Here is a 14,837-nt window from a genome sequence, read left to right as displayed (position 1 = left end):
GATGTTTCATTTAGTTGGTTCATATTATGCACTATTACATTATGCACTTATATTGTATAAGTGTATTGTGATTGTTTTTTAATCCTATTCCGACCCTCTATTTGTGACTGCAGAAGTCAAATCAGTCCTGCAAAGATGTACATCACACCTTTACATCCTTTCCAAACAAGACGACAGAAATTGCACGAGGACAGCTAACCTAGAGCGTGGGTCAATAGAAGACAAGCACATGTGTCGTATCTGAGTGACATTCTTTTGCAGGTACAGACCCCAGGGCGAGGGTTGAATGTGATCCGAGTGGCCTGATCATCGAGGCTGGCTCATCTCCTGCATGCTTATGGAGATGAAAATGAGGAGAGGAAGTGCTTCAATTGCATTTAATATCAGCTGTAATTCATGTAAATGTTCCAATGGAAAACGCTTTTAGCTAAAATGACTGGTCAAGCATCACTCAAGTTCTAGTATTTAGGAGTCGATAGAAACACTTCCCTTGATAGATGGGATTGAAGACTGCCAAATTTAGAGCCCTTTTTTCCATCCTATTTTACATGCTACAAGGAGAAATTAAAAAACAACTTCAGTAAAATACTAAATTCCCCATGGATTTATGGTCAATTCTTGACTTTTATCCGCACAGTTTTAAGCACGTTTTTTTTAACATCACAATTAAAATATGTAGAAGTACTATTCATTGTTAGTTCACAGCCAATGTTGCAGTACTGAATTTTATTAATGCTATAAATAGCCTGGCTAATGTCAAAATATGTCATAACTGAATAGGTTGGACGTCATTTACTCAATCTTCAGAAATTTTTAATGGAGCGAAAGTTAAAACAAAGAATCGTGAATTTAAATGGATTATATACTTAACTGCATTAACATTTCCATCAAGAAAGGCCCCTGGCTATAAAATACTTTTCCCAGACCACCTTTTTATATTTTCATTTCATGATTAGAAAAGAAGGCTTCGTTTGAAAGCTCACACATAACTAAAACTACAGTGTCTTTTAGAAACGTCCATTTATTTGCCTTTGAAGATCTTGGCGGTTTAGCATTTGCACATAGTGTTGATGGTCTGGTCTTTTACACCCCGGGGTGAGCTCTTAGATCATCAAATGCCAACATTTTAAATAGTCCCACGGGGAACGTTTAAATTCCAATACGTCCAAATAATATAATTATGTAGAGACAGACAGAGACCAAAGAAACAAGATCTGCTTTCTGACTGTGTGCTTTCCTTAAAGGCCCAGTGTCTGTAATTTGTTTGGAGGATTTATTGATAGAAATGCAATATAATATAGAAAACTATGTCTCCAGAGGTATATAAAGTCCTTACATAATGAACATTGTTTTTATTATTTAAAAAGAGCTATTTCTATAGACAAATAGAATATAAACTGCATTATTTATATTTGCTGTCCAATTTTATCAATTATGTTCATAACAGCACCTGGTCAAACAAGCTAATTTTTTATTAAAACCGTACATTTTTGTGACTTCTTAGCATTAGTGTTAAGATTTAAGTGCATAATCCATTTGAATTAACATGAGATATTAATATTATTAAATAACTTACTTGTAGGTGTAATGCCACAGGGCCAAAGCAGTCCTGCTGTCACTTAAAATTGAAAAAGTAAAATGTCTTACGCTTTGCAACAGACATGTTTTGTCACGACTTGTTGTGTGGCATTACGAATGGTCCCTTTAGCAGTATAGGCAAGAAAAACACTTCCACTCTTTCTCTGTCTCACACGCACACACAATTTTGATAACAGTGACCTTCATCTCCCCTGGGCAATGTAGACAGACATTTATCTTTTATTCATCTTGCCATTTCTGAAGATGGCAGCTTTTCTGCCACTGTGGCTTGTCAAAGTAGAGGCCATTATGTGATGTGTGGAACTCCGTTGATAAACGCATATAAACTTTCTTCACGTGTTCATTACCGCAGCTCCACTTCAGACCTGCAGTAGTTTAAATTAAGTACAATTAAGAAACGTGCCTTAAATGTGACTTCAGCTCGAGGGTTTTGCAACAGATATAATTTGTATTTGCATGCATATACAGTAAATGCACGGTCTGGAACGAGCGATGCAGTTGTGTGGATACGCGCTATAAGAGATGTGATTTCTGTCACTGAAATGGTAAAAACCAGCTGCTACTTTTCAATCCCTACTCTTCTCTTATTTGTGACATATAGACATGGCGGGGACTATAAAACGTTTCAGAAATGACATAAGCCAGTATGTTCTGCAAGAAAATGCACAACCCCAGCTGACAAAATCATTGCTTTTGAAGTAGGCTTGACAAGTTTTTCAGATAGTTATTTTTGGCAGCCGTAAGGATTGTTTCGAGTGCTTAGCACCCTTCATGTGTTCCGTCTGGCATGATTACTCGAATAATCCTTCCGTTTCTGTGACGCTGTGCAATGCTTTTGCTCAACAGCTTCACTGCATTGACTCTGATGTGTGTTTTTGTCACTCTGTGATATGCATTGTGATTCATCTCACTGTTCATGTTAGTGAAAAGACGCCTGTTGAGAAAAGTGCTCGGCGAATCACGTCTCCGTGGCGTGCGAGGAGTGTTGACGACGGTGTGAACATTTTTGTTCTTTAGGAGTACATACTTCTAGTATGACTAAAGGCTGTTGTCATCCTTCTTATTTGAGCTACTCAATTCTTCACATTTTGACAGCTTCCAGCACACAAAATATTAGAATGAATAAGTGCACGAACGTAGTATTTTTTTTTGCCATTTGCTCTTTTAATGCTGATTTGGAAGTTCCTCTCTCTTTTTTGCTAGTGGGTGTTCATGTTTTTCCCAGATGCAAGAAGGATAACTCACCAGATCCTAATTTCCGGTTTCTCCCCACTTTCCCTGTTATCTAACAATGTGGGTCTACCATTTTCCTTTCCATAACATCCATAAAGAGCTAAGTAGAGCTGGGTTACATAGCTAAAAATATATTTATATATATATATATAATATTTGTCAGCCTTCAGCAATATTTAGTGCAGTACCTCGATTTAAAAAGGCAGATATTATTTTGTCCAGTCATTGTAGGCAATAAAACATAACATAAAATATACAGTAGCTAGTTGACACCGTTTTTCACAAGAAACCGCGAGGACAGTTTGTATATTTACTTATTTTATCATGCTTCAATTTAAAAAATCCCATTCAAGTGGTCCTGGTGGGTATACAGATAGAAATGGCTCATTCTAAGGCAATAAAAACATTACGCTCCATTATGTAAGCACCTCTAAAGACATTATTATGTACTGTATATTATAGTGCATCTGTTAACAGATCCTCCAAAAAATGACACACAGCACCTTTAAGACTGTGAATATGGAGTTATAATCTAACATGCAATAATTTTCTATTGTGTCATTGACATGAAACGATTTCTGAAAATGAGAACTACATTTATCATGAATAGGAATATTAAATATGTCCTTCAGCCCTAAATACTAAATTTCTTCTGTTTTCATCCTTTTGCATATTCTCTGAATCCTTAGGAAAAGTTGTTGTATTTTTTATAAAATGGAATAGATTCATTAGCATACAGATTTATAAAGCGTTAAAGAGACATAATATATAATGAAGACTGCAGACGGGTCATTTCAAACCTGTTCTAAATAGAGAAGCGAGGCCTTTAGATGTGAAGCTACTACGGGCCAAGAGATGAGCGAGCACAAGGGAATAGCCGTTGGTTTGGTGAAGCAATTAAAGTGGATTGGTATTCCATCTCAGTAGGGCTTTTAATTTATGATTTTTAGGGATTAAGCCTACAGACCAGCTCCTCTTAGGATATTGATTGATGTATGGAGGAAAGGCAAAGCCTCACAATTAGTTTGGGCTGTTTTGCTTGAACAGAGCAGAATATCCGTATTTTGTGGGAATTGGACTTTTCATCGCAGGTTAAACGTGAGACTCGCAGCACTTTAGGTGTGTCATTAATTCTTCAGGGCTTCTAATTTGTCTTTAATGAGGATTTATTGCCTCATCTTAAAGTTTGTGAACTATTTATTTCAGGAGAACAACGAAAAGGCGTATCACACATTTGTAATAAAATCTAATTAAATGCATCGCAAAGCAATTAATTACTATTATAATTAGTCATTGTTTTGTTAAAACATATTCGCTTCATAGTGCACTGTTATTATCAAATAAAGGTTCTTTGTTTTCGGTCGACTCATAAGAGAGCTTTGTGTTGTTTTCTCTTTTGGTTAAACTTAGATAAATAGCTTTATAACAGATGTGTTTTTGTAAATTTATGCGCTTGAATAATGTGTGCACGCTAGCTGAATATGAATATTTTAGTTGATCATTTCTTATCTTTGTTAAAGTTCTGTTTTCCCTGTATGCTTAGAAGTTAGAAACACCAGAAGCGAAAAAACAACACATTGAAAGGCGAAACCAAGCTGCCTCGTTCGTGTTTAATCCCGTGTTTTTAAAACATCTCACCTTAGCCGCCATAATAGCATTTACAGTCAACATCTGCTACTAAACACAAAATGAAATACATACACAGCACCGGGTATATGAAAGTGAGCTTCAGTAGTTCTGTTTTGCCAGTAGCACAATTTAAATGAAAGGTGCTCTCGAGTCGTTCGTTTCTGTGAGAAATTAAAGACACAGTTAACCCGCTTGATCTCTGCGTTATTTTGGGTAATATGATTAGAGCTGGAAGTTTCATTTACTGGGAGGATTCGCCAGTGAAGTGTAACATGTAATGGAGATGCAGCTGTAAATACGTAATGAGTCATTGAAATAAAGTTAGTGGTCTCTGAAGCAGACGGGCACTCAAGACCTTCCAGACACTTTAAAGGTTGAACGAAATCTAATTAAGCTTTAATTGAAGTCTGAAGTGATATCTTCCTGGAGATCACTGAACAGTGACTGCCTAAAAAAAACTTTATCTGCACATGCTCCTTATCACATGCCGGTTAAAGGCCTTGTATGGGCAAAGACGGAGCTCATCAATTTACTTTATGGTCTGAGATCCAGAGCTGCTATCTGTCGTAGATGTTCTAGACATGGGGACAAGTGAGATGCTGTATTTGAATGCCAAGGACTTGTGGAAGGTTATCTAATGTATGTCAGGAGTGAATGTTTAACATTGACTTTTAATTTATCTCTGTTTATCTCTTTACGATTTAAAGTAGACAAAAGTAACCTTTAGCAGATATGTTCACTTAACATGGTAAAGAGAACACTCCTTTCAGTATGTTCCAGGAAGAACAGGAAAACATTCAAGAGCTGCGCATTACCGACCTCCAAATGTTGTGCCAGTACTGGGATCTGTGCTTCAGCTGTCCCTTTAATGTCTGTTCTTCTCCTGTATTTTCCACGATGAGTCTCATCCTGCTCTGACATTTCAGATCGACTCAGTTTCCACTGACATTCAGCTAGACCTGCCGCATTGTCATTTTAAAAAGGTCTTGAGCAGGAAGAGGTTGAAAATAAGAGAAAATCCATAATTACTGCACGCTTGCATTTTCTCTGTTGCTGATCCGTTGTCTGTATGTTTGGAACTTTTTGGAGGAAAAAGTAGATGTTTGAGAACCGCCTAACAACCCAAATATCCTTCCTCACGTCGGCTCTTCCGTACGAGCAGTGTAGTGGATCTGTCAGCACATCAATGCAAATATGACAAAGCCAAGCGCAGATTCTTCTCCGTGAGGAACTGGTGCTCTGGTCCTGCTTATTTTCCATTCCTTTTCTTAGTTTATTCCCTTTTTTCTTCTCTTGTTACTGTTGTTGTTGTTGTTGCTGTTTTGATTAAACAGAGAGTCTAATGAAGCGCCATTTTACAGATGTTTGACTTGTAGAAGTCAAGGCTTTGAAGATATTTCTGTTTTGTATGGACTTCTCATGCACAAACATTTACAATAAGCTTTCTATTAACCCTTTCATGAATGAATTATGACAGCTTCAGTCAGGATTCTTTATATTGCTCTTATTCTAAACATATATTTTAAATACATAATGAGTCGAATGCATACGCTCACGTCCCCTGTATGGGTTTTCATAGCAGACCACCTTATTTATCTAGTGCGTGAAATGGTTAAAAATTGGAGTTCTCTACATACATGGTTTCAGCAGCCGCAACATAAACAAACACATACAATTAATATATAATACATTAAAATATATAATACGTGAATATAAATGACATTTTTAATAAGTTGATGTATTATAACCAAACACAGACCGAAAGTTTACCTCTGGTTAGCACGTCCATAATATGAAACGCAAAAATATAAAGTAAAAAGGCCACCAATGTTGCATGCCCCTGAAATAGCAAAACACCCCTGCGCATGCACCACATGTAAGAAATTCACACAATACTCGAATTCAAGCATTACTTGATTTTTTATTAGGTCAAATTCTTCAGACAAACAGTTCATGCATAATTCCAGTGCTTATCCCGTCCGCTTCTCTAAACCCTGAGAGTTTCTAATGATTATTCTTATTTTGCCAGCTTTAGGACTATGCGGGCTCAAGAAGCATTGTTTGTTGTTGTTCAAATAACACATTGCCAATGAATTATTCATTCTTGCTTCTACTGTATGCTCTTTCTCTGTAGACGAAAGAAACTCAGTGGATTTGTGTGATGTAATTATATACAGTCACTTACACGTGTGAGGACATCAAAATAGCAGTCATCTATCAAATGTGAAAATTTCATGTACTCGGAAAAATAAAAACAAAAAATCTTTCACATTAACTGTTCATGTAATCCAAAATAGTGATGTTTATGAGGTGACGTCACATGCGGTTTCGATGGGGTTTCAATTGCTCTTGCCTTAAAAATAAAAAGAGGTTCAGTGTTGACTTGCATTACCCAACGTGCTTTTGTCTGCCAGTAGGAGCACACCATGTATAGATTTGATGGAGGGTGACAGACCATGAGAGCATAAAATCCTGCAGTTTTGTTTTGCAGACTCTGTCTCTCTAGAGTTTTGAAGGGGATTCAGGTTTTGCATGAGAATCGAACAGAGATGAAACTTTGTAAGGTGCCTGCCGAAGGTAACAGGGCGTGAACAATATCTCCTGCATTGTTTGTAGACAGCTACATGTGACTTCCGTATAATCTGGCCGTAGGTGCTGTTTTCTCTCTTCAGTGATTCTCATTTTTAAGGCTTGATTGCAGGAAAGTGCGGCTCATTTATTCATAGCTGTGTGGTGACAATTAATATGTGCTCATGTTTTTTTCACAGGCACACCTCCCGTTGAGCTCGAGCCGTGCAAACATTGGGGAGTCCTAGAAAATGGACTAGTAATGTCTGGCGTATTATTCAGCATCACTTTGGTAATTTTCTCAATATGAGCTTCAGTTAAAGAAACATTTTCATAGATTCCCTGGTGATCGCAAAATGGAAAAGTGGTTTTGCATCGCAGCGACTAATATTAAGTGTTTGGAGAGTTCATATAGGATGTTGTTGACAGTGTAAAAGTGTATTTTCGTTTTCATCACCGAAGTGGAACTAGTTTTAATCAACAGTATTTTCAGTGCAATAACAAAAAGTATTAAAACTTTTGGTGTGAAGAGAGTAGAAGACTTTTAAATGTCCATTCAAATACAAATTTAAAGAAATAGCCTTGGCTTGCATCGTTTAGACTGTTGTCAAGACTGGTGTATAATTAAATAATGTACAAATACCTATGTTTAAAATGTACACTTCCATAATGCATGATAATGCTCTGTTTTCACAAACACATTTTGTACTTCAAGTTGCTGTGTGTAATATTTTGGGGGGTCTATTGACAGAATATTAATATTCATAACTTGCTTAAGTTATGTATATTTTGTTATTTATTTCTATCTACATGCACCGCAGGTCCTCTGCATGTTCTTTATATATATATATATATATATATATATATATATATACAGTAGCCCTAAACGGACAAACTGCTTTACAGAGCGTGTTTCGTAAATATGTTATCCTCTTTTCGGCAAGAAGCGAAAACTTGATGACATGTTCTGTGAGACCTGCCAGAGTGTTTGCAAAGGGAGGTGTGGATTGACCCGTTTGTTACAATTTGCAACTTCACGATGCTGCTTAAATCTCCACATTGCTCCTTTAATATAGTAAATATTATTCTTTAGTACTTCTTAAGGTAATCTTAAGAGCATCTTAGTGAATGTGCTATTTTAAGACACCTTACATAAACACCTTGCTTAATATCTCTGTTTTACATTTTGTTACCGCTTGTAGTACGCTTGAACCAATCTACACTGGTGTGTTCAAGCCCACACAAGCAGGTGCTATATAATGTCAGGAGGTGTTTATGATAAACGTGTAATTTGTGCACATAGAAAACATTGTGTGCCTGTTGAAGGATAAGCATTACAGGCTGTTTAACACCAGCACAGTCAAGAGAATTATACCTTTCTAATTAATCCAATTACACCATGCGAGCATACCAATGTAGGGGTGTCACTCGGGGTCCAGGCAGACAAATGCCACGATTACTCTCAGCATAATAAACATTTCAGCTTCCATTATTACACTCTTCACCTTGACCGAGTCACAGTAAGTTAGATTTTCATAAAAAGTCTGGTTAAGTGCATGTTATTGTGCTGCAGATAAAGATAAAGTCACAAGTGACAACGGAGTCCCTTGACTCAAACTTAAACCCCAAACATAAAAGCAGTCTTGCTTATATTAGTTTAACATAACTTGATCTTCAACCTACCCGGTCTCAAGGCAGTTTGTGGCACAGGTACGAAATGTTAAATCTAATCATTCGTGTTTATGGACACACATTTCCACTTTGTTCGTGTCACTCAGCACGACTTTCAATACACAGACTGAGTGTTTCACCCTCTCTCTCTCTCTCTCTCTCTCTCTCTCACACACATTTATTTCTGCTGCTTTGAGGGATGTTGTAGTACAGAGGGAGAATGTACTCATCTGCTGCACATGCTCTAAATGATGGCAAAATCTTTACTGTACCGCCATTTATCACTAGTGTTGACACAGTATTAAGTGTCTCGACAGTAACTATCATACCACATATTTATTCATTTTTATTAAAATTATATTTTTGGTATTGCTGCATTTTCTCATAGGGTATATTTTTTTCTGTGTCATGCAGATGTAGAAATGTTTAAAATGTTTTCATACAGTGATACATCATGGTCACCAGGGGTTGTCAAGCTAAGGATTAGTTAAGATTCACTTAGATACATTTAGACCATTTGTATCCAATTTTGTGTTCTAGGAATCCGAACGTACGGCACAAATAGCAGAGATGAGTCTACCGGCCTACAAAGAATTAATTTTTGTTAACTGATTTTTTGTTTTTGCAGAATGTGTTTTGGTCTGTTGTCTATGCGTCACACTCGACAGTTTGTGTTCATTATCTCCTGGTATGAATATTTCACAATAACACAATACTGTAGCAGATGTGCCTGCAATTTCACCGCAGTGAATTAAACTCTTTGTTTGCAGGGTGGTTTTGTTTGGTTTGTCTAACGAACAAACCTATAAAGCATTACGCTATACACGCATACGTAAGAAGTCTGTGTTTTTCCACACCTGCTGTTTCTCTTGCACTATGATGTGGCATTGCAAGTTTTTTTCTATTCGAAAAAGTAAACTCTCTGTTATTCCATAACTTGCGAGGCATTGTTGACTTTCGCAATCTGTTTAAAAAACTTTGTCGATAGTGACCTTTTGCAGACAGGACTTTAAATATCCGTTCTTTAAAGGCCACATAAACAAATAGTGCTGCAGACATACGCTGGAGACACAGCGGGGATAAATTTGGTTGTCACAACTCCTGTAGTTGATTAACGCTGATCTGTACACACGTTTGGCGTAAACAGTGTTACATCACAATGTAGTTGTAACAACTCACAAACTACATCCCCCATAATGCCTTGCACCTGCCATATTGATTGTTCCCGCTCCCTCGAATGCTAATGACCTGCACCTCATCAACCGGACACTATATGTTCTCCCTTTACCCAGTGTTTACGGTCTGGTCTAGTTTATTACATGTTGTTTTATTGTATGTTGTTCCCGTGGATGTTTGTACTGGTTTTCACTTTTTTGTTCCTGAGTTCACCTTTTGGATTATGAAACCTTTCACCAGTACACCAGTGGCATCGTCTATTATATCTGAAACTGATGAAGAAGACCAGACGTAAACAACGTGATGGCTACACCATATTCATCACCATCCTAGTACCCTTCACTGACCCCTATTCGGACCTGGACAACTTAATCTCTCCAGAGAACCAGTTAGTGCAGCTCTGCCAGCACGGCATGTCTCTGTAAGTATGCGGAGGACTTCTTCGAGCCGTGCTCGACCCGGAATGTAACCATTTATTTCGGCAGAAGTTAAATGCTAACATGAGACTATAAACAGACTACACTACGGTCGCTCAATATCAACGTCACCATCAAAATGAAAACTTCTTTAAAGCGTGTTGTCTGGAAAGTCAGTACTCCCCTTCCACGTTTGTAGGGATTGGGTCCATTTTACATTACTTGTGAGTTTTATGTGGGGGATGACGTCTAATTCCCGTCTAACCTTTTTGCAAGCAGGTTTTACAAGCGGGTTATAACTGGCGTGTTTTATGTCATAGATTAAACGTGAAAATATTTAGAGGTTTTATGAAGATCTGTGATCTTCCATGCAATTTACGAAAGAATCCATTCAAAAATCCCATAGACTTTAGGGCAATGGAACCGGAAGTGCTAAAATGCTTACTTGCTTCCATGGTTTGCTTAAAAATCTCTGCGATACTCTAATAGGCCATGAAAGTTTTACTTTTGCATAGTTTAAGTTGTTGAAGCAATATACACTTGCATAAGAAGCATGTGTCCGGCCATCGTAGAACATCTCACTGTTCTCAGTGTTGTTTATTTGTAGCCAGTATATGAAATAGTTACATATTTAAAATGAAAAGCATACACACATCTAGACAAGTGGAGATTTAAGATACAATTATGGAGTAAACTCAAATATCAGTGCATGGTATTGCATTGTTTCTTTTTCAAAAATGTTCTACAGTGCAAAGCTACGCAAGTGGTTTTAGAGAAGAGTCATTTTAAAATGCAAACCGACTGCCCCGTAGCAGTCAGTCTCTAAATAAACCTCATTTCGAAAATATTCAGAAAGGATTTTATGGTTTAAACTAGATTTGGGAGATGCAGTAAAGGCACTCTGCCATGCTCAGTAACTCATGGCACTAAAACGCACCCGTATGACAAAGAATGCGGCTTTAGAAGAGCAGTGTTGCTTTTGACGGCTGAAGGTTATAACATTGACAAAGTCGAACACCACAGAGATCAGGATGAAAGAAATAAGACAAAGATCTTTAATCAGATATGGTGAAATGATGTGCACGTTCATCATATTTTGAGATTTTACAGAAGTACTGTAATTTTGATGGCGTATTTGATTTTGTTGCACGGGTCCATGCACCAGTGGATCTGTTTGTGTTTGACAAGCTGAAAGCCAGGCTCACTCTCAGTTCTTCGTAATTGAGTCAACACAAGCCTTGTGATTTTACTAGCCTCAGTCCTGCCCCTGGTACATTAAATGTTTATGAACCTTTAAAGTGTGTTAGGAGTTTGAGAGATGTTTTTTCAGAACTCCTGCCCTGGGCTCCTTTGGTGCTTGGAGTCCCCCGACTCTCTTTTCCTCAGCCAGTGTGGACACAATGATACAAAGCAGGCACACATGCACACTGCCATATTGGGTCGTGATCCTCAAACAACGTGTCTCATTAGTTACTAAAGAAAGAGATGCTGGCGAGTCGGCTGGCTGTGCCATCCAACAGGGTCGGTTGGACTCAGGACCAGTATCTCGGACATACTGCGTTTTCATATCCCAGATGTATTGTGCATTTGTGCGTGATGGTCGAGCGTCCTACCGATGGCTGCAGATTGTTAGATTTTTCTCTCTTCAATAAAATCTCTGACAAGACCAGGGCCGTTTTGCAACAAAAGACCAAATTCTTGTTTCTGGACAGTTTGAGTTTGTAATGAAACATTACAAGGATGAATTAAAGGTGCTGTGTGATTTTTTTTTGGAGGATCTGTTGACAGAATTGCAATATAATATACAGTACATAACTATGTCTTCAGAGGTGTATAAGGACCTTACATAATGAAGGTGTGTTTTTCTTACCTTAGAATGAGTTATTTCTATTTTCAGCTATAAAAAACATACAATTGACCTTTAAGGAAGCTCTATTCAAATGAACCTTGAATTAAATCACAAAAGCAAAAGACTTAATGGTAATGCGTCAACATAACTTTGATTAAAAGTAGCTTTAGATGCAAGCATCTCCTAAATGCCTGAATGCAAATATTAACTCTTGCGAAAAATGAGGGCATCCCAGGCCCTATGATACTGAAGTCTGCAATATCCTAGATCCCACACATAAAATATTCTCCCAGGACTTTTGAATTTAATTGACTATACGTTGTTTTAATATATCAGTTAGGAATTATAGAATACTAATGAAAGCTGTTATAAAGTGTTACTGGCTTTTATATTTGACATTTGTGAGAATCCCTTCTCAAATATATAAATCCATATAGATAATCCTGGAATTTACAGAGCATTCAAAAATACACTATACTGTCAATTCGGCCTAATCCAAACACAGGCTGGCAGACGCTGTTATACAAGTGCTAAAATCTATCCCCAAATCCACTGATGTGATTCTTATTGACATTTCCAGTTCAGTGTGTTTCCGCAGACTATCCCCTCTTCACAACATCTGTATCATATGGGGGGATTCAGCCCTTCCATTCCTCCTTCCAAACTGCATGTCTACAAAGACCCGACAGTCGGACACTTAAACATTCTGTAACAGATTTCATTGTTTTATCGGCCTTTCTGAGCAAATCCTGGCAGAACAAAGCGTGTAAAGTATCAACTGACCCACTCTATATTTAAGCAAAGTAGCTTATTAGTATTAATGGATAAATTGAGGGTGCTTGCCGAACATTGTTTCACAACGTGCGGCTGGATGAACATTTGTACAGATTCACTGAATGTATACAAGATGAGAATGATAAATAGTTTTAGCTTTATTCATCATACTTTCACAGATATATACTTTATTCTAGTGAACTTAAAGCGATAGTTCACCCAAAAATGAAACTTTGGCATAATTTACTCCCACTCATTTTTGTCATATCAAACCTTTCTTTCATCTGCAGAACAATGTTGTTGAACGAACAGCGACGGCACGGACTATTGTACTGACACAAAACCAATGCAAGTAAGTGGGGTTCTGTCAATTTTCTGTTAAAAAACATTATTCTAAATATCTTCTTTTTGTGTTCTGCAGACGAAAAAGAAAGAAAGTCAGACAGGTTTCAAAAGACAAAAAAAGAGAGTAAATTATGACAGATCTTTTGGGAGGTGAACCATTACTTTAATTGGTTTCTGCTATATTATTTATATAGAAAAACAAAATAAAACTGTGTATATGGTGTATAAATAAGCTATTTAAAGGCCAGAATTATTATAAAATACTATAAGAAAATGAGCTCATAGTTTAATATATATTTTTTAATTTCTTACAGAACATCTAGAGTATAATATCATGGTAAGTAGGACACTAAAAACACTATTAGGTTAAAAATAGATTTTAAATGTAGAGTTTGAAATTGAACTTTTGAATGCGTAGTGTAGCTACTTATATCATCAACCAATACTTTTACATTTTTAGAGCTTTTTAACTCTTATATTATGTAAGTATAATTGATCTCCTAAAGTTTCCACTTTACTATAGACTACAGATCACCTCTTACAGGTCATGCATTTACAGTAGCACATTTCCCTTGAGATCTCTGAATCTAATGGGTTCTGGCACCACATTAGCAATTTGTGAATCATAAATGTAGTGGATTATGAGCAAAGTGTGGGTTGTGATAACGCTGGCCTGAATGTTCATATACATGCGTTTGTCCTTTACTTCTCCTCTGCGTATATCTGCTCTCTGGAGCTTAATGACAAGCCATGCAGCACATGGGTAGATTTTAGAGCTTGAGGAGGTTAGACAGAGGAGAGCGGATCGAGAGGAAGGCCAGAGGGCAAACTGACTCTCAAGAGTTGATATCTATTATTATTCAGTTAACCTAATCTATTCTGAGTTGTGCTCCCTTATTACTGTAGGCTGTGAGAGGAGACAAGAAGCTCCTTTTTCAGTGACCGGTTGATGGTTCTCCTTCATGCAATTTAATTGAAAAGTGAGACCCTAAATATGGGTCACAGTATATACCGTATCATTAGAAATCATACTAAATGATACTGCAGTGATAGATTTAAGCAGGGATCGATTGCTGATTGGGCCAGTGCCCATGGGCCCTTGACTACCATGAGCCCTAGGGGGACCCTGGGCTTCAAGGTCTGGCCATCCAGTTGGGTACAGGAAACCCAACAACAATGAAAACAAATTATCTATGTTTAATATATGGGACCAATAGCCTATACAAGGCCTCTGTGGAAAACCTGGAAATAAAATGAAATGATCAACATATCATGGCAAAATATGTTATCTTTACCTTATTACATTAATTTACAGCACATCTTTCGCTTGATGATTGGTTGTTTACAGACATGTCACTAGGGCATTTTATGGAGAGGAATCATTTTTATATATGTGATGCATTAAATATGCATATATTTAACAGACCAAATTAAGGCGTATGAAACACACGTCTTTAATTAACTATTTTTCCCTGTGTTGCTAATATTAGACATCTATCAACCATGTACAGATTATTTGTATCATTTGACACAGAGCGAGAACGGATTTAATATTTATTATCATCTTAACTTTCATT

This window comes from Barbatula barbatula, assembly GCF_947034865.1.
Source record: "Barbatula barbatula genome assembly, chromosome: 18".
Classification (NCBI taxonomy): Eukaryota; Metazoa; Chordata; class Actinopteri; order Cypriniformes; family Nemacheilidae; genus Barbatula; species Barbatula barbatula.
The sequence above is the reverse complement of the archived record's forward strand: the minus strand, read 5'-3'. Positions refer to the sequence as shown.